Source organism: Halichoerus grypus, chromosome 10 (assembly GCF_964656455.1).
Source record: "Halichoerus grypus chromosome 10, mHalGry1.hap1.1, whole genome shotgun sequence".
Taxonomy (NCBI): Eukaryota; Metazoa; Chordata; class Mammalia; order Carnivora; family Phocidae; genus Halichoerus; species Halichoerus grypus.
This window is the reverse complement of record NC_135721.1, coordinates 66,686,687-66,708,883: the sequence shown is the minus strand read 5'-3', so window position 1 is coordinate 66,708,883 and position 22,197 is coordinate 66,686,687.

Below are 22,197 nucleotides of genomic sequence, written 5' to 3'. Positions count from 1 at the left end.
ACTAGTAATATAAAGATGAATCTAATCAATACAGTCTAGGACCTTCTAGATAACATGTAACTGCAGTCCACTATAGCACCGTACTGGAAACCACTCAGTGGGATGGGTTCCTCCATCCCAGGCAACTCTGGGGACTAGTCTATTCAGTGGATGATATGGGGGCCCAGTGTGGGAATTCTGCTTGGTGGGGGAGCCCTATGTAGGTTTCTAGCTAACAGAATAAATTAGATACTGTTTGGGAGGGTGAATGCCAGCTTGGCAGGTCGTCCTAGGATTGTGTGTATGATAGGAGGCCTTGTGCCACATCCATTGTTTTTTAGAGTCATTGGATCTGTTGATCTAAATTAGCTCATTCACTCAGCACACATTTGTTGAAACGCTACAAGAGACCTGGCACTATGCTAACAATGAGAGTATTAAATACACAGAAAACACTCAAATCCTGTGCTTTAAAAATTTGTAGATTCCAAATAGGTTATCATATATGTATAGAACTTAAACAGTGAGTACATTATTAGATAGAGGGGGTAGAGGTATGTGGGAGTTCAGAAATGAGAAGCCTGAATGTGAAGATCAAGAAAGGCTGTGAGTCTTTGTAGGATTTCACTGTGGAAATAAAGGCAGGGCGCATTCCAGCATTAACAAAATAACAGTGAGAAAACACAAGTTTGTCAGGAGTGAATTTTATGACTAAGAGTCCTGGGAAATAGAACTAGAAAGTTCAGATGGGGATAGATTCAAAAGAATTTCATTTGACTATTGCAATCTTTTGTTTTGTTTTGTAACAGCTTCATGGAAATAAAATTCAGGATATACAATTCATCCATTTAAATTTTACAAATCAATGTATTTTAGTGTATTCACAGAGTTCTACAGGCCTCACTGTAGTTAATTGTAGAACACTTTTTTCATTCTTAAAAGAAACCCTATACTCATTGGCAGTCACTTCCCATTTGCTCCGACCCACCCCTACCCGACCTGTTCAGGTCCAGGCAACCACAAATCTACTCTCTGTCTCTATATCTTTACATCTTCTGGACATTTTGTATAAATGGAATTATACAATATGTAGCCTTTTGGGTCTACCCTCTTTTCCTTCAAGTTTCATCCATGTTGTAGCATGTATCAGCGCTTCATTCCTTTTATTTTGCTAAATAATGTTTCATTTTATGTATATGCCATATTTAGTTTACCTATTCATGTGTTGATGGACATTTGGATCATTTCTGTTCTTTAGCTATTATGATAATGTTTGTCTGATATTCATATACAAGTGTTTGTATAGACATATGTTTTTATTTCTCTTGGATATATACCTAGAAGTGGAACTGGAGTCTATATTTAACCAACTGAGGATATGCCAGACTGTTTTCCAAAGTGGCTGCACCATTTTACAGTCCTACTGGCAAAGTATAAGATTGAAATTTCTCCATATCCTCACCAACACTTGCTATTAAATGTGCTTTTGGTTATAGCCATATTAGTGTGTGTGAAGTGATATCTCATTGTGGTTTTGATTTTCATTTTTTTAATGACTAATGATTCTGAGTATTTTTTCATGTGCTTATGGCACATGAAAAAATATTTCATTTTTTTGTTCATTTTCCTGGAGAAATGTTCATTTTCCCAGAGAAATGCCTCTTTGTATCTTGTAACCACTCTGTAGATGGCTTATATGTCTTTTTTTGTTGAGTTGTAAGAGATTTTAATATATTCTGGATACTGGTCTTTTATCAGATATATTATTTGCAAATATTTTCTCCCATTCTGTGGGTTACCCTTTCCTTTTCTTGATGATATCCTTTGAAGCACAAATTTATGTATTTTTTCTTTTGTTGCTTTTGCTTTTGGTTACTTCTCATATCTAGGAAATTTTCTAACCATAGGTCATGAAGATTTACCCCATCTTTCTTTTAAAAGTTGTAGATTTGGCTGTTGCATTATGTCTATGAATGATTTCCAATAATTTTTAATTATGGGGTAAAGAATTTTGGCACAGATTTATTCTTTTGCACGTAGATAAACAGATGTCCCTGCACCATTTGTTGAAAATATTCTTTTCCTATTGAATTGCCTTGACACTCTTATCAATTAACCAATAAATATAAGAGTTTATTTTTGGATTCCAAATTCTATTTCATTAATTTATATTCTTATCCTTATATTAGAATTACACTATCTTGATAATTATATATTTGTAGTAAGTTTTGAAACCAAGATCTGTGAGTCTTCTAATTTTGTTCTTCTTTTTAAATACTATTTTGACTACCATTTGTCCTTTATTCTTCCATATGAATTTTAGGATCAACTTGTCAATTTCTTTAAAAAATTAGATGGGATTTTGATAAGGCTTAAATTGAATTGAATCTATAGATTTTTTTGAGAAATATTATCATTTTAACAATATTAAATTTTCCCCATCAATATTTTGAGAATATCTTTGGGATATCTTTCCATTTATTTAGTTCTCTTAGAATGTTTTTCAACAATATTGTTTAGGTTTCAGAGTAGAAGTTTTGTACTTTTTTGGTTAAAGTTGTTCTTAGGCATTTTATTCCTTTTTATGCTACTTTAATTTCATTTATTTTAAAATGGAATTATTTTTACTTAGCTTATAGTTCATTGATAGCCTATAGAAATACAATTGATTTTTTACTTTGATCTTGTACCCTCCAACATTGCTGAACTTTTACTGTACTTCTAGTAGTATTTAGCTGCAGAATATACTTTGTATAATTTTAATCCTTTTACATTTATGGAGGCTTGTATTATGGTCTAACTTTTGGTCTATCTTGGACAATGTTACATGTACACATGAGAAGAAAATGTACCTTCTCTTGTTGTGTGAAGTTTTCTATAAATGTCTTCCAGGTCAAAATAGTTTATACTGATGTTTAAGTATTCTGTTTCCTTGCTGATCTTCAACTTAGTGTCTCTACCCATGCTTAAAAGAAAAAAAAAGTGTAGGATTGAAATCTCAGCAATTACTGTTAAATTCTCTCTTTCTCCCTTCAGTTATGTCAGCTTCCATTCTATGTACTTTGGAGTTCACCTTTTTAGGTCCCTTTGTTTATAATTATTTTCTCTTCCTAATTTATTGACCATTTTTATCAATATAAAATGTCCCTTTTTACTTGGAGTAATATTTTTTATCCTAAATTCCATTTCCTCTTTTATTGGTATTGCCATTTTAGCTATCTTTTTTTTTTTCACTTTACAGACTTTATTTTATTTAATCTTTATGTTTTGTCCAGTCATTAGCTTAATGGTTAAGGGCATAAGCTCCGGAGTCATATTGTCTGGGTTTGAACTAATATAAAGGATTATATTCTAAGTGATTTACCCTGTTCTTACTCAGTAGAAACATCGGTCGGGGTCTTACAGAGTTCTTCCTTTTTTTTTTTTTTTTTGCCTTTTTAGCTATCTTATGGTTGCTGTTTGCAGGTATATATATTTTTCCATCCTTTTACTTTCAACCTCTCTGTATGTTTGAATCTAAAATGTATCACCTGTAAAGGTCATACAGGTGTACAGGTAGATCTAGTTTTTTTCTTTGTTTATTTTTAAATCCAGTCTTATAATCTCTTCCTTTGGATTATATTATTTAATCTACTCACATTTGATTTTATTATTCATATGGTTGATTTCATCTGCCATTTTGGTTTTGGTTTTCTATGTTATCCTGTCCTTTAATTTTCTATTCCTCTTTTTCTCCTTTCCTATTTATTAAGTGAATTCAATGTGATCTTTTGATACCCATTCTAAACTTAGTTGTGTTATAGTCTGCCTAAACCTGTTGAATAGTCAGTTGTTACGTTAAAATTATTTGTTTAGACAAAGAGTCTGCTAATGAAAATTACCAGCAGAATACATTGATTTCTTCGGAACATCCTAAGAAATCCATACAAATTAAGTAAAAATAATGTATAATTTAGAATGTCACTATTCCAATGTTACTGAAAATTTTACATATATTTTATTGTCATGCTCAACAATAAGATATTTATTGTGTTGACAAACTTTATTCAGTGTTTTCCTGCTGTCTTGGAGTGCATCTATTGTGAGAAAGAAAACATAAATAAATATATAGATTATAGAAAGGTAGGTAGATAAATACCATAAGACAAATATTTAGAGTAACAATTGTTATCATTTTTAATTGTTCAGTACTTAGAACCTATTATTCACAATAAGATAAGATTTCATCTGGATTGAATTTGTTTGATTATATCCTGCATTTGGATTAATTCAGAGTGATGTCTCAATTATGATTAGATTCCAAGAATATTTACTTTGTCCCAATATACCACAGTTCAATTTACTTGGATTTCAAAAAGTCATAGCCTAATTTTTTTTTTTTTGGTTCATTTCTAGAAAAAAAGTGCAAAGTTACTTTATAAGCATAAAAGAACTGAATTTTCAAGTATTTTATTTTTAGACTATAACAAAATGTGTAGAAACACTGCCCACATATAAAGACATATAAACAGCCTATCATTTCTAAGAAGATCACACATTTTTCTCTCCTCAGTTGCATATACTGAAACTGTTGGAAAATAAAATCTTTTAAATCACATTACCCCTACTTAGCTCTGTCATGAGATTAAGAATTCACCTGAAATGTAAGTGGAATTGATGTAAATAAAAATGTTACTTAATCAGATGCTATTTTAAGTTAAATTCTACTCAAAGGCCACACAAGTAAACTGTCTTCTGAAATTTGACAGAGAGCAGATATTTATATAGAGAGCTAAAGTGAATTTCATTATTTGCTGTGGATTTTCAATCAAAGAAAACTATAAGATTTTATGTTTTATATTGCTGTACTTGTTTCTGGTTTTGTTTTTGCTGTTGCACCTGTTTTTACTGCATATATTCTATTTGGAGATTTCCTACCCCAAAATCATAACTAACATATAAAAATACAAAATATTAAGAGCAATTGACCAATATTTTCAATCATTTTTCAATCAATATTAATTAACTTTAGGACAAAATTTCTTTTTTTTTATGTTCCATAGTATTGACTTTTTTTTTTACATAGGTCTGATAATTTTCTTATTAAACCTACTTTTTGATGTTTTCTTTTTCTTTGAATATTATAAATAGAATATTTCCACCATTATATTTATGTATAAAAATGTTTTTGATTTTTTGTTTTGTATTGTCAGTCACCTTATTGAATGATCTTATTCCCAATAGTTTCTCTGTTGTTTTGATTGGATTTTCTAGGCATGAAATGACATCAGTAGCAAATATAGATACAGTTATTCTCTCTTTAAGAATACCTGTCCCTTGGGCGCCTGGGTGGCTCAGTTGGTTAAGCAACTGCCTTCGGCTCAGGTCATGATCCTGGAGTCCCGGGATCGAGTCCCACATCGGGCTCCCTGCTCGGCAGGGAGTCTGCTTCTCCCTCTGACCCTCCTCCCTCTCACTCCCTCTCATGCTCTCTGTCTCTCGTTCTCTCTCTCGCAAATAAATAAAATCTTAAAAAAAAAATTAAAAAAAAAAAAAAAGAATACCTGTCCCTTTTATTTTGATGTCTTGTTTTTATGAAATGTCTAAAATTTTTCAAAGAAAATGTTTATGATAATGATAGAGGCTCTTTTGCTTCTTAATTCTTGTGGGAAAATTTGGCATTTACCACAAGTTGAGAATTTAGGTATTTTTTTTATAATGAGCATAGTAATATTCATTAAGTGTTCTCATTTGGGGGCTTAAAATTTAGTCAAGAATAATTTTGGGTTTCATTAGCTGGCTCTTTCTTTTGAGTACCTCTCAAGATGATAATATATGTTTTTTCTTCTTTAATTTATTAATATGTTGAATTAAATTAACAAACTTCTTAATGTGCTCTTAATTCTAAGAATGATAATGCTCGGTCATAATACTCCTGAAATTCAATTTATTTAGGTTTTTAAATATTGTATTTAAGTACTATCTTTGCCATTTTTTTGAAATTTTTGTGGAATCTTCTTTTTTTCTGTCTGCTAGAGAATGTGATAAGTAGTGCATGTGTATTTTTTTTTTTAATGTTTGAAACAATTTACACATAAAACCACCAGGAACTGATTTCCATTTCCCCTTCCTGTGGTAAAAGCTAAACATATTCACAGAATAACAGAACGATATAATAATCACATATTTACTAACCATCCAAAAAGAACATGTTGTGTTCATTTATATCTTGCAATTTTGCTTCTTTTTTTGCCTTCAGAGTTTTTTTTTAAGAAGAAATTTTAAATAAGAAATTTTAGATATGTCAGTTGCATGTCTTCGATTCTTAACATATGGGGGCAACCTTTTTTCTCTGAAAATAATGATTTTTTTCTTTTTAATCCATATGCCTCATTCATTTTTCTTGATTTCTTTCTTTCATTAAGACCTCCAGTACAATATTGATAAGTACTGGTGATAAAGTATTCTCTTGTTCCTGAGAATATGAAAATGCTAATAATATTTCATCATTTTTTTGTTTTGATGCAAGATTTTTATTCTATTTTTTGTGGGAAAATATACATACCGTAGGACTTACCATTTTAATAATTTTTAAATGTACATATCAGTGGCATTAAGTACATTCACAGTGTTGTGCCACCATGAGCACTATCTATTTCCAGAACTTTTTCATCATCCCAATCAAAAACCCTGTTGATATTCTGAGGAGAGTCTGGGCCAGAGGTAACATTTTTTCAAGAGCAACAACATGGATTGGTGTGTAGTAGCTCTCTGAACAAAGTATTGAGGTAACAGGAGCAAGGAACAAGTGCATTTGGTTGACAAGTTTGAGAAATTACCAGCAGAGATGTGAAATAAGTTTGTTTTTGAAACATGAGCCGATTAGCAATAGGTGAAGAAAGCAGTACCAAACATCACAGGCTGTAGAGAGATGAAAAACAAAGACCAAGAGGAATTGAAGTTCACACTGTGTTTATGAAACTATAAGTAATCCAGTAAACAATGGGTGAGGTGAGTGGGCGAAATTGCAAGAAACAAGATTTTAGGGGATTTTTAAAATCACATTAGAGTTGGACTTCATTCTGCTAGTCTAAGAAAATTGACTGTTTTTCACCTGTTGCCTAATATGAAGATGCCTATGTTTTTGGATTATTTTTATGGTGACACCATGATGAGAGAGACATCAAGTAGAGATGGATGGTAATGATGTTCCAGTTGTCAAGTGCTGATACAGGACAGAGGGAAACGGAAATGAAAGGGTGATGCAGCAGGTATTTTATAATTAGGTTCCATAGCCCCTGGCTTTGTCCATGGCACCACACCGTCCCTCATTCACCTTTCTTCGTCATCTGCCTTGCCATCCCCTTTCAAACTGCTGCTTTCATCGTTCCTCTCTAACGCACATCTTAGATCCTGCAATCTCGTACTCAAAGCTACCAGTGTTCTTCCAACATAACTGAAAGAAAAATAAGCCTAACTTCTTAACTTGGCATTTAAGAGTCATCCTGATCTAGTCCTATTACCTTTCCGGACTTGTTACATTTCTAAGTTTACCTTGTGTTGCAGTAAAAGCCTCTCTTTTATAAAATAATCAGACAATCAAGCTGTATACCTTAAATATATACAATTTTTAGGTCAATTTTACTTCAGTAAAACTGGGGGAAAAATAACAGCTGTTGCATAAAAAAGTAGTCTCTCCCACTCTCTGAAACTGTTCATTTTCTGCTTTCTTTTGTCTTTGTTCAGCTTAACAAAGTCTTGTAAATACTAAGAAGTCAATGCAAATATCATGTCTTCAATAAAGTACATCTCAATGCTCAACTACATGTATCCTTTTCTGAATTCTCCGGGTGTTCTGCTCACATTTTTTTTAATGTGAGGAATTATTTTATTTATTGTCACATACTACTTATAGAGATATGACATCTCCTATATCTTCATTTCATATCCACATCTCTTATAGCACCAGTTACAGTGTCTTTCATAGATTAGATGCTTTAAAATGTTTATTGAATTGGGGCGCCTGGGTGGCTCAGTCGTTAAGCGTCTGCCTTCGGCTCAGGTCATGATCCCAGGGTCCTTTGATCGAGCCCCGCATCGGGCTCCCTGCTCCGCGGGAAGCCTGCCTCTCCCTCTCCCATTCCCCCTGCTTGTGTTCCCTCTCTCACTGTGTCTCTCTCTGTCAAATAAATAAATAAAATGTTTAAAAAAAATAAAAAAATAAAAAATAAAAAAATGTTTATTGAATTAATAAACTCATACACCTGTTTGTGTTCCATTATACGTAGTGTAAAATCCAATCTTTTTTAGTGTCCTAAAATGTTTTCCCTGATCTGGGCTCTTTATCTCTACAACCTCATCAACCACCAATTACCTTTCCGTTGGCCATCCACAGCAATCTTATGTCTACCTTAGGACTTTTATATTTACTGCTTCCTCTGTACAGATGTTCCACTACCAGGCAAATCCTCAGCTGTTCCTTCTTATCTAAGGTCTTCTCTCACTGTCCCAATATAAATTATCATCGTTCTCCCAAGTACCCTCAATTACATCAGGTGTTTTCTTTTCTTTCTTTTGTGTTCTTTTTTTTTTTTTGTATTATTACTACCTACATTTTATTTTAGACTTTTAAATTATTTATTTTCCTTCTATATTCTCTGAAACATAAGCTCTAATAAAGCAGAGTGCATGTCTGTCTTGGCCATCCACGTATCCCTCAGGCCTATAATAATTTTTATACTTGGTACTCATTCTATACCTGTTTGTTGAATGAGTTACTCATATTATACCTTTCAAATTCTTCTTCTGACTAAATCTAAAATGCATAGTAAGCTGAAGATGGGGATCCAAAAAGTGACTTAATAATTTCCTCCTGCCAAACTTAGTTTCTCCTAAACCTACGTCAGGGGATCAGCTGATCAAATTATTTTAGAGGGATAACCTGTTTTTAAGGGTTCATGAAATATCCAATGGGCATAGTGATCAAATCAGATCTTCCCACTTGCAATCCACCTTTGTTCTGAAATTCCCAAATCAATTACCTTTCCATTTGAGAGGATATACTAACATGACTTAAAAAGCAGTCGCAAGAGCTGGTTTTCTTGGCAGGTTGAAATTATGTATATTAACCATAATGTATTTTTGCAATTGTGCTATTTCTTTCCCATTTCTAAATGTTATATTATCCTTTTAAATATAACTATTTCTAATGCTCTATAAATATTTTGGAATATTGAATCCTGTAACCTCTTACCTTTTTCAAGAGTCTTAATCAGATTGTGGAATTACAAATCATGTGCAAAAATTTGGTCAGACTTAGATGATGATATCTGTGATTAATGAATCTTAGAAGAGAAGGTGAAGAAAATCATATCTTTTTAACCCCTCTGAAAGTTTCTTCTGTGAGAGCAATAGCAAATATACTCTTTATCCTTCTCTGTTTTAAACCAACCAAAATAAAATAAAGGGTGTCCAAACATTACATTAACAATCCAAAGATTAATACTTAATAACAGTAGGTGCTTTTAATGGACACAAACAATTTTAATGGGCACTAAGCATTTTGCACATTTTCTCTCATTTAATTTTTATAATTTTCCAATTAATTTGTATTATTAATAGACTTTTTAAATTTTTTCATTGTTTTTTAATTGGAATATAGTTGACATACAATGTTACATTAGTTTCAGGCATACAAGTTAGATTTGACAACTTTATTATTATGATATGTTCATCACAAGTGTAGCTACTATCTGTTCGATACCATCACTATCACAGTATCATTGACTGTATTCCTCATGCTGAGCCTTTTATTCCCCTGACTTATTCATTCCATAACTGGAAGGCTTTATCTCCCACTCCACTTCGCCTATTTTTCTCAAGCTCTTACCCCTCTCCCCTCTGGCAACCATCAGTCTGTTCTCTGTATTTCTGTCTGATTCTGCTTGTTTATTTATTTATTTATTTATATTTATTTTTATTTTTATTTTTAGATTCTACATATGAGTGGAGTCATATATTTGTCTTTCTCAGTTTGACTTATTTCACTTATAATACCCTCTAGGTCCATCCATATTGTCTCAAATGGCACGATCTCATCTTTTTCTGGCTGCATAATATTCCATTATATATATGCATAGATATGCATAGATATATATAGACATACATACAGACATAGATACACACCACATTTTCCTTATCCATTCATCTACTGATGGACACTTAGGTAGCTTCCATATCTTGGCTATTGTAAATAATGCTTCAGTAAACATAGGGATGGCATATATCTCTTTGGACTAGTGTTTTCACTTTCTTTGGGTAAGTAGCCAATAATGGAATTACTGAATGATATGGTAATTCTATTTTTAATTTTTGAAGAATGTCCATACTGTTTTCCACAGCGACTGTACCAGTTTGCATTCCCACCAACAGTGCACCGGCGTTCCTATTTCTCCACATCTTCACCAACACTTGTTATTTCTTGTCATTTTTATTTTAGCCATTCTAACTGGTGTAAGGTGATATTTCGTTGTGGTTTTGATTTGCATTTCCCTGATGACAAGTGATGTTGAGTATCTTCACATGAAGAAACTAAGGCCTAGAGAGGTTTTAAAAAGTGCCAAGGTAGGGCGCCTGGGTGGCTCAGTTGGTTAAGCCACTGCCTTCGGCTCAGGTTGTGATCCTGGAGTCCCCGGATCGAGTCCCGCATCGGGCTCCCTGCTCTGCAGAGAGTCTGCTTCTCCCTCTGACCCTGCCCCATCTCATGCTCTCTCTCTCTCTCTATCTCATTCTCTCTCTCAAATAAATAAGTAAAATCTTTAAAAAAAAAAAGTGCCAAGGTAATGCAATAATATTTGATAATTTTGTCAGTCAAAAGGAAGCCTTTCTTCTTTAAGATCCATGCTCTTAACCATAACACCATACTGCAATTTTACTACAACCATGCCAGCAAAAAAGAGGAATATTGTAACCTTCCCAAGGTCAAATAGCACTTACCCACAGTTCTGGTTATTGTGGAACAGTCCAACATCCTACGACCAGCCTATAAGACCAAGCCACATGATAGAACTCAGTGTCTTTCATTATTCTAATACATACTTTTGTGAACACATAGCATGTGCCTGTGTTATGTTTCGTATACAATCCCTTATAATCTTTAGTATAAGTCTGTGAAATGTGCACTAATTTTCAAATTTTACCTGGTCAACCTCAATGCTAAATAACTACTAAGAAGTTTGTGATTAGAGGAGGGAAATTATTGTATGCTAATTCACACCAAAGCAACATATATACTCTTGTGTGTGTGTGTGTGTGTGTGTTGTGTATAAATGCTTCTTAAAGTTGATGACAACAATAAAATTTAAGTATTACCATTTCCATTTTACAAAGGTAAGCAACAAACAGTGACATAGGCCTTCAATGAAGGGCCAAATTAAAGAGAAGCAGATAATAAATGATCCAGTGGGAGAGAGAGTTTACACTCCACTGGGCTGAACAGAGAAGTCTCCGTCTGTGCATGACATTTTAGCTGGGTCTGAAAAGGCCATTTCAGAGGCAGGTACAGTTGTAAAAGGAGGTGAAGAAATGGGGGAAGTCATAATATATCATACAATTAGTTGCTCAAGAGAAGGAAATGCTACAAACATGGATGAAAAAGAATCTGCTTTGTTCTTTCATTCATTTAGGTCTTTTAAACTATTTTTTTAAACAAAGAAATTCAGCATTTCCCAGATTTGATATGTGTGAACTGAAATATCAATCACTTTTTAATTTTTCAATACCGTCTTTCCTCCGAAATGTATCTTCTTATGGATTTAAAAAAATTTTTTTAAGTGAAAATAAAATTGCATATTAGTATTGGCTCATCAAGCTCTTCTACTTTGACTCCTGGATTGATCAAGCAATTTGAAAAATAGCATTATGGAACAAGCAAAAATGCTTTCCTATTTTTAGGAAAATAATTGAGTTGATTTATGCTTTAATTATCTGTGTTATTTTGTATAGTGGATTAGAATAGCATTTCCCCTGAATTACTAATAAAAAAAATTACTGCAGGCTTGGTGAGTCAACTAAATGGTTAAGTACAGAATAGTGTGGGATACATTTACTACTAAATTGGATAAAAGTACTAATTGACACTTAATACTGGAGTGAAAAGTCAAATAAATGAAATTAGCTTTCATAACTTTAATTGGTGCTTGGTGAAATTAGGGACACAAACACTTAAAATAATTTTATTTTGACTAGTCATGTTTAGAAAAGGTAGAAGAAAGCAAAATAATGCAAAATTAACATTGATTAACAGTCATATCTATCTGGCCACATAGTTAGACATATATATGCTTATGAAGCCAATTTCTCTTTGTGTATACAACAGTCCCAGTGTAAAATGTCTTAAGCTTCTATTCCATATGGTAGTTCATAATGACAAAAGAGAAAAGACAATAGCATATATTTTTCTGCTCAGAAGTTAGAACAAATTTTGGACCATAACCAGAAATTTATTTTGCACACCAAATGACCCCTCCATCACTAAATAATAGGTAGACAGAGGCAGATATTGGGGCATGAGATAAGGTTTATCATGACACATTTAGGAAAATGTAGTAAGTAGCAGTAGACATTTGCAGAGAAAAGTGAGGCTTCCTTGTTAATATGGTAGATAAAGATCATATTTAAAATTAACTTTATGATGTTGATATTAAGAAATTCTACAAACAGTAAAAAAGGTTATATTCAAAGCCATGGTTCTCTTAGTACAGATTGTGAAGGACAACAATATCAGGTGACATGCAGAAGAGAATCAGAAGATTCTGAAAAACACAGAAAGAAAATATTGGATCAAAACAGAAAAGAGAGTATTTCCAAATTGCATTTGGCTAAGGTTTACTGCACAATGTTAATATAGAGGATTTTTGAAAAACAGTGTAAGAATTCTGCTACATATTCACTTAATTTTACTCTATACAATGTATGTTTAAAAGATTATTGTGTATCTGATCTGCCTGGATGAATACATCATCAAAGTCTAGTTGGGCCAAGGCATCCCCATTATTCATCCACTAGAAGTAGAGACTGATCTATCCACCGTGATAACAGCAGCAGAGCGGAGCAGGCAAACCCATTCCCCACACCACATCTTCTGATGGCCTGTGCTCAATGACAAAGTGAATCCTAAGCAGAGACCACTCTCCTGCCCTACACCTGTGACAATGGCAGCTCAGTCTGCCTCAACACCAGCAGCATCCCTGCCCCCCAGGATGCATGCCTAGATGACAGGCCTGGCCTGCTGCAGTGTCCATCCACATCAGCAGTTTGACTGTCACACAACAAAGACAGCAGGTGGACCAAACTACACACAGTGGCAGCAGCAGAGTTTGGGTGGGATTTTATCCCCAGCTCATTTCTACTGGGAAGCCCAACTGGCACCTGTAGGCATCGCAGAAGAACAAAACACACCAGAATAACCATTGCCACATCTCTGAAAACGAAACTGTCATTGGAATTACAGCTTACGAAAGTAGTCAGATGTCTACATGCTGTGCCTAATAGTGTGACTATCTGCTAAAGCAGAAATTTTAAATGGGATCAGGTGTCTCCTATGGTAATGTGAACAATGCCAAAGATACAACAAAAAGTCTCTTATAATACTATGAACTAACAAAAACACAACTTGAAAGGTAAAAACAATCGATTGACACCAACAATGAGATTAACAAGAATTTTATAATAATCATTATAAAAATGCTTTGAGAAGCAGTTACAAATCCTCTTGAAACAAATGAAAAAATAAAAGAGAAAATCTAGAAAAGAAATATAAGTTTTAAAGAAGAAACAAATGGAAATTTTAGAACTGAAATACATAATAAACAAAGAAAAATCTCACTGGATTGTCTCAAAGTAGTGACTACATAGGATAAAATCAGTAAAGTTGAGGAAAGAGCAATAGTTTACTTAGCTTGAACGGTGCTGTTATCATTAAACAATTATAATGTGTATATAATTTGTATATAACAAATTTAATTTGTTACAAACTCCTCCCTCACCAAAACAAAAACAAAAAACAATAACAACTACAAAAACAAGAATCCTCTAGGCTTACGCGTTTTCACGGGAGAATTTAAATAATTAACATAAATTTATACTATCTCAGTAAATAGAAGAGAAGGAAATAATTTCCACTCATTTTGAGGCCAATATTACCTGCTACCAAAACCACACAAATAGAGTACAAAAAAAGGAAATTATAGACCAATAGCTCTCATAAATTTAGATGCCAAAATTCTAAACAAAATATCAGTAAATTGAATCCATCATTGTATAAAGAGTCCAATGTCCAATGGGGGTTGGTCTCAAGTATGCAAGGACAGTTCATTTTTTTTTGAAAATCAATCAACATGGTTCACCATAACAACAGACTAAAGAAGAAAACTTAAATGATCCTATCATATAATGCAGAAAAAGCATTTGACAAGGGTGCCTGGTGTCTCAGTCAGTTGGGCATCTGACTCTTGATTTCAGCTCAGGTCATGATCTCAGGATGGTGAGATAGACCCCCACTTCGGTCTTCACACTCAGCAGGGAGTTGGGTTCAGATTCTCCTTCTTCCTCTGCCCCTCCCCCAACCCCACAGGCTTTCTCTCTCTTTCTCAAAAAAAAAAAAAAAGAAAGAAAGAAAAGAAAAGAATAAAGAAAAGAAAAGACATTTGGCAAAATCCAATACCTATTTCTGATAAAAGTTTTCAGTAACGTATCGGTAAAGGAGAACTTCCTCAACTGGTAAAGCAAAAACCTACAATTTGCTTCATCTTACCTAATGGTGATAGACTTCTTTACCTCTCAAGTTGAGAATAAGGCATGGACTTCTGCTCTCACCATTCTTATTTATCATAGCACTGGAATCTCTAGGCAGCATAGTAAGGCAAGAAAAGGAAAGAAAATGCATGTAATTGGAAAGGAAGAAATAAAACTGTCTATTTGCAGATTACGTAATTGTGTATGTAGTGGTTGGTAAGATTTAGAGTAGGGAAGGAGCATGTGGTGTTAGTTATAGGAAGTTAGTCATGTGATAAAATTGCATAAAAGTGTATATACATACTCACGTTACTGCATTTATAACTGGTAAAATCTGAATAAGCTCTGTGGATATTACTAATGCCAATTACCTGGTTTTGATATTATATTATATTATATGTCAATATTGGGAGAGGCTTGGAAAAGGATGCAAAGGACTAATCTATGCATTTCTTTGCAATTTCCTGTGAATCTATAAGTATTTCAAAATAAAAACTTTTTTCTTAAAAGGCTGATGGCATCATAAACAGCATAGAGTTACCTTTCTACAATGAAGGTTCAATCAAGTATAAATTAATTGCTTTGCTGTCTTTATTAAATAGTAATAGAATATATTATGTTCTTATTATTTATCAGATACCTACAGTCTCTCAATCCTTCCAACAAATATTGTCCCATGTTATGTGAGAAATTATTTAAAAGTCAAAATATTTTGATATAATGGAGTAACATTTTCTCATTTTTAAACTCATGCTTTCAAAACTATAAACGTGATTATCTCATGCATTATTTCACTTTAAAAAATTCTCAATTTGTGACCTCCATTTTCTTATCTGAAAAGGAAGATAATTCTGAGGACCTACCTCAATATGTTTGGGCTGCTATATCTCAGACTGGGTGCTATATAACACAATTGTGGAAGCTGAAATTCCAAGATCAGAGTGCTGGCATAGTTTGGTTCTAGTGAAGGCCCTCTTCTGGCTTACAAACTGCCCACTTCTCATTATGTCCTCAAACGGTGGAAGGGGTGATGATCTCTCTGGGGTCTCCTTTATAAGGACACTAATTCCAATCATGAGGACTCTGCACTCATGTCCTAATCACTTTGCAAGGGCCACACCTCCTAATACCATCACTTTGGGCATTAGGTTTTCAGCACATGAATTTTGGGGCAACACCAACATTCAAGCTATAGCAGGACCATTCTAAACTTCACTGTTAGAAATATCATAAGGACACACAGGTGGTGAGAATTGTAGAAAAAAAGTTTGAGGGAGAGAAATGAGTGGTTTGGAATACCTGACTCCTGGGGACACAACTTAAATGATCTTAGGCAAAGTTTCCATACTCCATATTTTCAAATATGAACATATTTCTCTTTCCCTGAAATATGAGTAGCAGGTCAATCTGAAAACAAACAAGAAGTTTGCTGCTGAGCTGTCACATTTTTCTTTGAGCGCAATTGAAGAACTAAGAGAGTGCTAGAGGCTTGGCAGCTGGGTTCTTGTCAGCAAACCATCTCTTGCTTGGTTGGCAAGATTAAAAATGGTTATTGCCTTAGGAAGTAAAGGGTGGCCTGGAGGAAATGGCCTGGAGGAAACTAAAATGCAGCACTGTAAAATCAATAACATTGCAGAAAGAAGGTTATTTAGTCAGCAGAGGACCTGTGGAAGATCTTTATGTTCAGGAGGTAGAGTAGCTGCAGCGACAAGTTACAAAGTAAACAAGTTCACAAACATTTCAGAAAATATTTTGAATGTCAGTGCTTATTTTCTACAATGATACTACAGCATCCTAAGAGATAAAGACCCTGGGCTTTTTTGTCTTATTCTTGATATTATTTCCTTAGGTGTAATAATATATACATCTAATGTTACAGTTGGTATACTAAGTTCCCATTTGTGGGATTTCATTGTGTAAGAGGATGCATGTGTTTTCTTAGTTAGAATCTTATACCAATCTGTCTAATTTAAACCTGAACTTGAGATATAATTTTTAAGAAAAGCAAAACCAGAAAACAAGATTAAGGGTCAAAGATTTTTTGTCACTGAAGAAAGTCTACAAGTGAAGAAAGTTGTTTCTATAAGCATAGCCATCCATGAGTATAGATGGATGAAACACTGGAGCTACCCAATAAGGTAAAGGGTGGTAACGTAGGGACCAGCAAGTGAGAATCCCACGTGGACCCAAGAGTGTTATTTGCTGATTATTATGAGGCCTTGTTTGACCATATCTAAAAGACATAGCAAGCCATTGAAACACGTACGTGAAACCTTCATACAAGCTATGTAATGATGGCAAAATAAAGGCCCATGGAGAATGCCAAAAATATACTGGAACTTTCTCAACTATAATGGTTGAGTGATGCCTTCAAAATAACCATTAGCAAAGGATCCATGATTAGGATGAAGCAACTGACCAGTATGAAAAGAGCAGACATGGCATCTGTTAATGCCAGAGAGGCAATGGGAGAAAAACCAGTGTCACCCAGTCTGTACTGATGTATCCTAGAGCCAAGGGCTCCATTTCTATCCACTAAATCCTATAGAAAGATAGGAAACAAAATAAAGGTATACGAATAGACTGATGTAAACTCATCATCCTGCTTCAGAAACTATCTCCAGATCCAACTGCTGAACTCTTTTTACAAAGAAGAGATTTAAATAGAATATGTACTTGTGAATGAATATATAGAAGTAATATACATACGTATAAATTCAGTTAGATGTGAGAAATAACTGTGAAGCCTATTTGATTGCTGTGAGATGTGGAATATTTCTTTTTTTTGCAATTTTTCAAGTTCCTGCTTTGACGATGAACTTCAGCAGTAGGCCTCTGAAGAAATAGGAAAGAGGAAAATCCATTTTGGGAGACTGTAATCCTCCAACTATTCTAGTCTCTTCAATGGATTTTGTGGTTATACGAAATGCCAGGGACTTAATAATAGAGTTAGGATCTTTTTAAGGGCCCTATATTGATGTGTAATTACAAGGCTAAGAAGGACTAGCTATTGTTTACAATTTTATTCTAAAATTTATTGCAAACACAAGAAATGAATGCCAAATGAAGACTGAGTTCACCTAGTAACTGTGTTCAGAATATTTACTAAAGTGTCATTAGAGGTTTGTGACCATTAATCTAATCTTGGCACCATGTGCTAATTGTTGATGAGGAAGAATAATCTACAGCCTTTCAGTTATTTGGAAACCATATATCTGATAAGGGACTTATATTTAAAATATATAAAATCCTTACAACTAAGTAATAAAAGGTGAAAAACCCAATTTAAAAATAGGCAAAGGATCTGAATAGACATTTTTATAAGGAAGATATACAAGTGGCCGGTAAGCCCATAAAAAAATACTCAACACCACTAGTCATCAAGGAAATGCAAATCAGAAATACAATTAAATACCATTTCACACCCATTAAGATGACTATAATCAACAAGTTATATAATAACAAATGTTGAAGATGTGGAAAAATTGGAACCCTTCTACCACGCTGATGGGGAAGTAAAATGATGCAGTCACTTTGGAGAACAGTCTGGCATTTCCTCAAAATGTTAAATATAGACTTATCATATGATCCAGCAGTTATACTTCTATTCATATGTCCAGGAGAAACAAAACACAAAAACTTGCATATGAATGTATATAAACAGCATTATTCATAATAGTCAGAAAATAGAAACAAACCAAATGTCCATCAGCTAACAAATGGTTAAAGAAAATATAGTCTAACCATATAATAGTAATGGTATACTATTTGGCAATAAAAAGGAATAACGTAGTAATATATGTTACAATATGGATGAATCTTGAAAACCTTAGGTTAAGTGAAAGAAGCCACTCATAAAAGACCAGATATGATATGATATTCCATTCATATAGAAGGTCCAGAATAGAGAAATCCATAGAGACAGAAAGTAGATTAGTGGTTATAGGGCTGGAGGAGGGGGAGATATGGGAAGTGATAGCTAAAAAGTATGGGATCATTTTGATGAAAATGAACTATGACTATGATGATTGTTGCACATATCTGTGAATATACTAGAAAACATTGAACTGAATACCTTAAATGGTATAGGGAATTGTAGGGTATGTGAATTATATCTCAATAAACCTGCTGAAGGAGCAGAAGAAGGAGGGGGGAGCAGAAGATGAGGATGACAAAGGAAAAATCTGTAGCCACTCAGTTAATTCCCAACATTATTCACACTTTGGTGCTGATATGGTAGGGTGGAGGGGAAAGAAAGATATGCCCTGCCCAGCAAGGCAAATGCATTAAAACACAGCAACACGAAATAAGGAGAAGATCTCGTCCTTTAGAAACTGAAAATGACTCACTGACAAGAGCTAATGTGATAATGCCTTCATACCAGGTAACAAAAGACAGGAAAGAAATAGAATTACAGTATTTGATCAAGCATTGAACTCTAAAATATGTAAAGACATTTAGTATCAGAGACAGTCAATGCAGAAAAATATTGGATGCTACCGATCCATCATGATTCCATAAACAGTTGCAGTCAATTACAATTCACTTGCAATGCTAAACTACTTTTTTTTTTTATTTTGACTCATTAAGATATGTTTCCTGCACTCTCAATTAGGTTTTCAGTGGATGTATAACAAAGTAAGAATTCTGAGACCAGAAATTGTTTTTTAAAAAATTAAATGAGCTAATTCTTAGTTAATTACAATAGAGGTATGACAATTTATTGGGTGAGTAGATAGTATAAATGTATTGAAACATAATGAATATTTCTCTGAACTTCATTAGGCTTTCATATACTCGTTTCTATTTAATTATAACTAAATCACCAACATTTATTGCTGAGTTAGAAACACATTCAAATAATAGCCTGGTTAATACTGAATTAAAGCACAATCCAATGGAAGTCTCTACATAAAAACAAATGAATTAACTAGAAATAAATTTGTCACTGTAAGTACTAGAAGAGTTATTATAATTATGTCATTATTTCAATATGATATGCAGAAACATTTTAGAATTTGTAGGCTCAAAAAAAAGGCATATTTTAAAAGTTAATTTTGCTGTCCTATGTGGTTTCTCATGTCAGTAAAGTATTTCTCTTTAAACCATTTGTCATTTGAGCCATTTTGTACTGAATTCTCCTGGCCCCTTAACTGAATTGGCCCCAAGTTTCAAGAGTTACAGATGAAAATGAAGCATAACTAATTTAAAGTCATTAGATTAAAAACATTCATTATCATAATGAAAATCAAAACATGTCATACAGGGCTGAAGAAAGTTTGAATTTATTTTTTCCCATTCCAAAAATATTCCGTTTATAAGAAATTTATTTCTTCACATACTAAGTTTATAAGAAATACACGAATAAGAATGTGATTGCAAATTGATGTGTCCCATTCTGATTTTTTTTTCAAAATATGGTATCTTTTGCAGCAAACTTACTGTAGTGTGGTAAACACACTACTGATCTCCAAGACTTACATATTCTATGATAATTTTCCGTCATTTGTATTTTGAGAAGCATTTTGGCAAGTTGACCAAAATTTGCAGCTAATTCATATATTTGAACACAGAGAATTTAAAATGAATCTTTGCCCCTTCTTTTTAATACTTTCTAACATATCACTACTATGTTGGGCACATTTTATGTCTAAAAAAATATTGATCCCTTAATTGATTAAGTATCAATTATTAATAGGTGGGATTTGGAAATACAGTGGTGCAGCTTTAAACTCTGGGCTGCAATCTCTGGGAGGTGGCAAAGCCCTCATCACTTGAAGAATACAAGGATCTGGGTGGCATATTTAATATTAGGGTTTCTCTGTCCTCCTTGGTCTCTAGCATCTAGATGCTTCCACTTGGACATCTCTGTCATCTGAGGTGAATATTCTCTTTTGTCTTCCTCAGTATTATCCAGCTTGCTGCCCTGGTTAACTGTCTGATTTGTATCCAAATGTAACTACTGTTGAGACCCAGACCTCCTTGAATTGGAATCCTAAAGATTAACTGCATCCCTTAGGTTAGGAGTCCCTTCTCCTGGCATTCTCTTTCTCCATCCATCTCTTGAATGTCTACTCAGCATTAAGCCCAGACTCAAACACGATAACCACGGCAAGGTTATTCCCTCTTCTCTACACTCTTTATCATTGCACTTCTAAATCAAAGCAAGCCCACTTAATACAGTGTCATAATATATGTTTAGGTATGAATAGTCACAATAGATCGGGAGGTCTTCAGGATTCATTCTTTCCTTATGATCATGAAACACTGTCAGGCAATGTCAAGTGAACTTGAGTAGCAAATAGAGGAGAAAAACATGAGCCAAAAGCATTTGGGAGGCTTAGAAAAGTACAAAGAGCCAGATAGGACAATTCTGAAAGTTTGCTTTTCCTATGTTTGATAGAACTGAGTAAAGTGAAACTCAAAGGAGAAGAGGAGGCCTGGTAAGCACTCAAGACCCAGTGAGTGAATGGGTTAATAATGAGTGAATGAGGGGACTCTTAATGTCATTACAAGGTAATTCCTTCAAAATGTAATTCAAAAAATTCTAAAATATAGTATGAAGCACATGTAATTGTTACTAACATATGTGGACATTTATCTTCCCCTCTAACCTCTTGTCCTTGATTAAATGGATCTTTCTACTAATATATACAACTTTGTTTTTATATTGTAGTTATGTTTCCAGTTGTTAGAATACTTTTCTAGATCGAAATAATGACCCAGTATCCAGGTGTGGGATCACTTATCCCCTAGCACTGTGCAAATAATAGGAGATGTAGCAAGAAAGATGGAAGAAACAAATTCTCATACATCTAAATTGTACCCTCTAAAGGTAGTTTTCTGTGTATCTTGAGATATTGGTGGGTAAATTTGCATAGATACCTCCTTGAAACTTTGCTATTTGGATATCTTGGATGTAGATAATCTGCTTTTCTTCTTTGACAAAAAATAAAAAGTAAGCATTCAGAACATAACCATTAGTCTGCTACCATATAAATATTTCTAGATCCTTTGGCTTTCCAAATTTGGTTATCAGAATTCCAAGATAAACTACTGAAAAAATATATCTCACCTAATCACACCCCTTTACTGTTTGATCTACAAATTATTTTTGTTGTGTTCAAAGAAACAGATTCTACCCTAGTGGAAAAAATAAATAAATTCTAAAAAGAAGTAAAAGAGGAAGCATTATAATTATGAACTAAACCTTAGAATTCAAATCTTCTTTCTGTCAATCTGGTTCAGTGACCTGTAGAAAATTATTTAACTTCTTTTAAACCTCTTCTGTAAAATGAAGATACTACCTGGATCAAAAGATTGTTGTGAGAATCACATAATGCAAATAAAAAGAGAATTGTGACTGCTCTGTGGTAAGTATTCAATGAGTGCTCATTATTTTTATTATTCTTAATGGCTCTCAGGAACAGACAACTGCCATAGTAT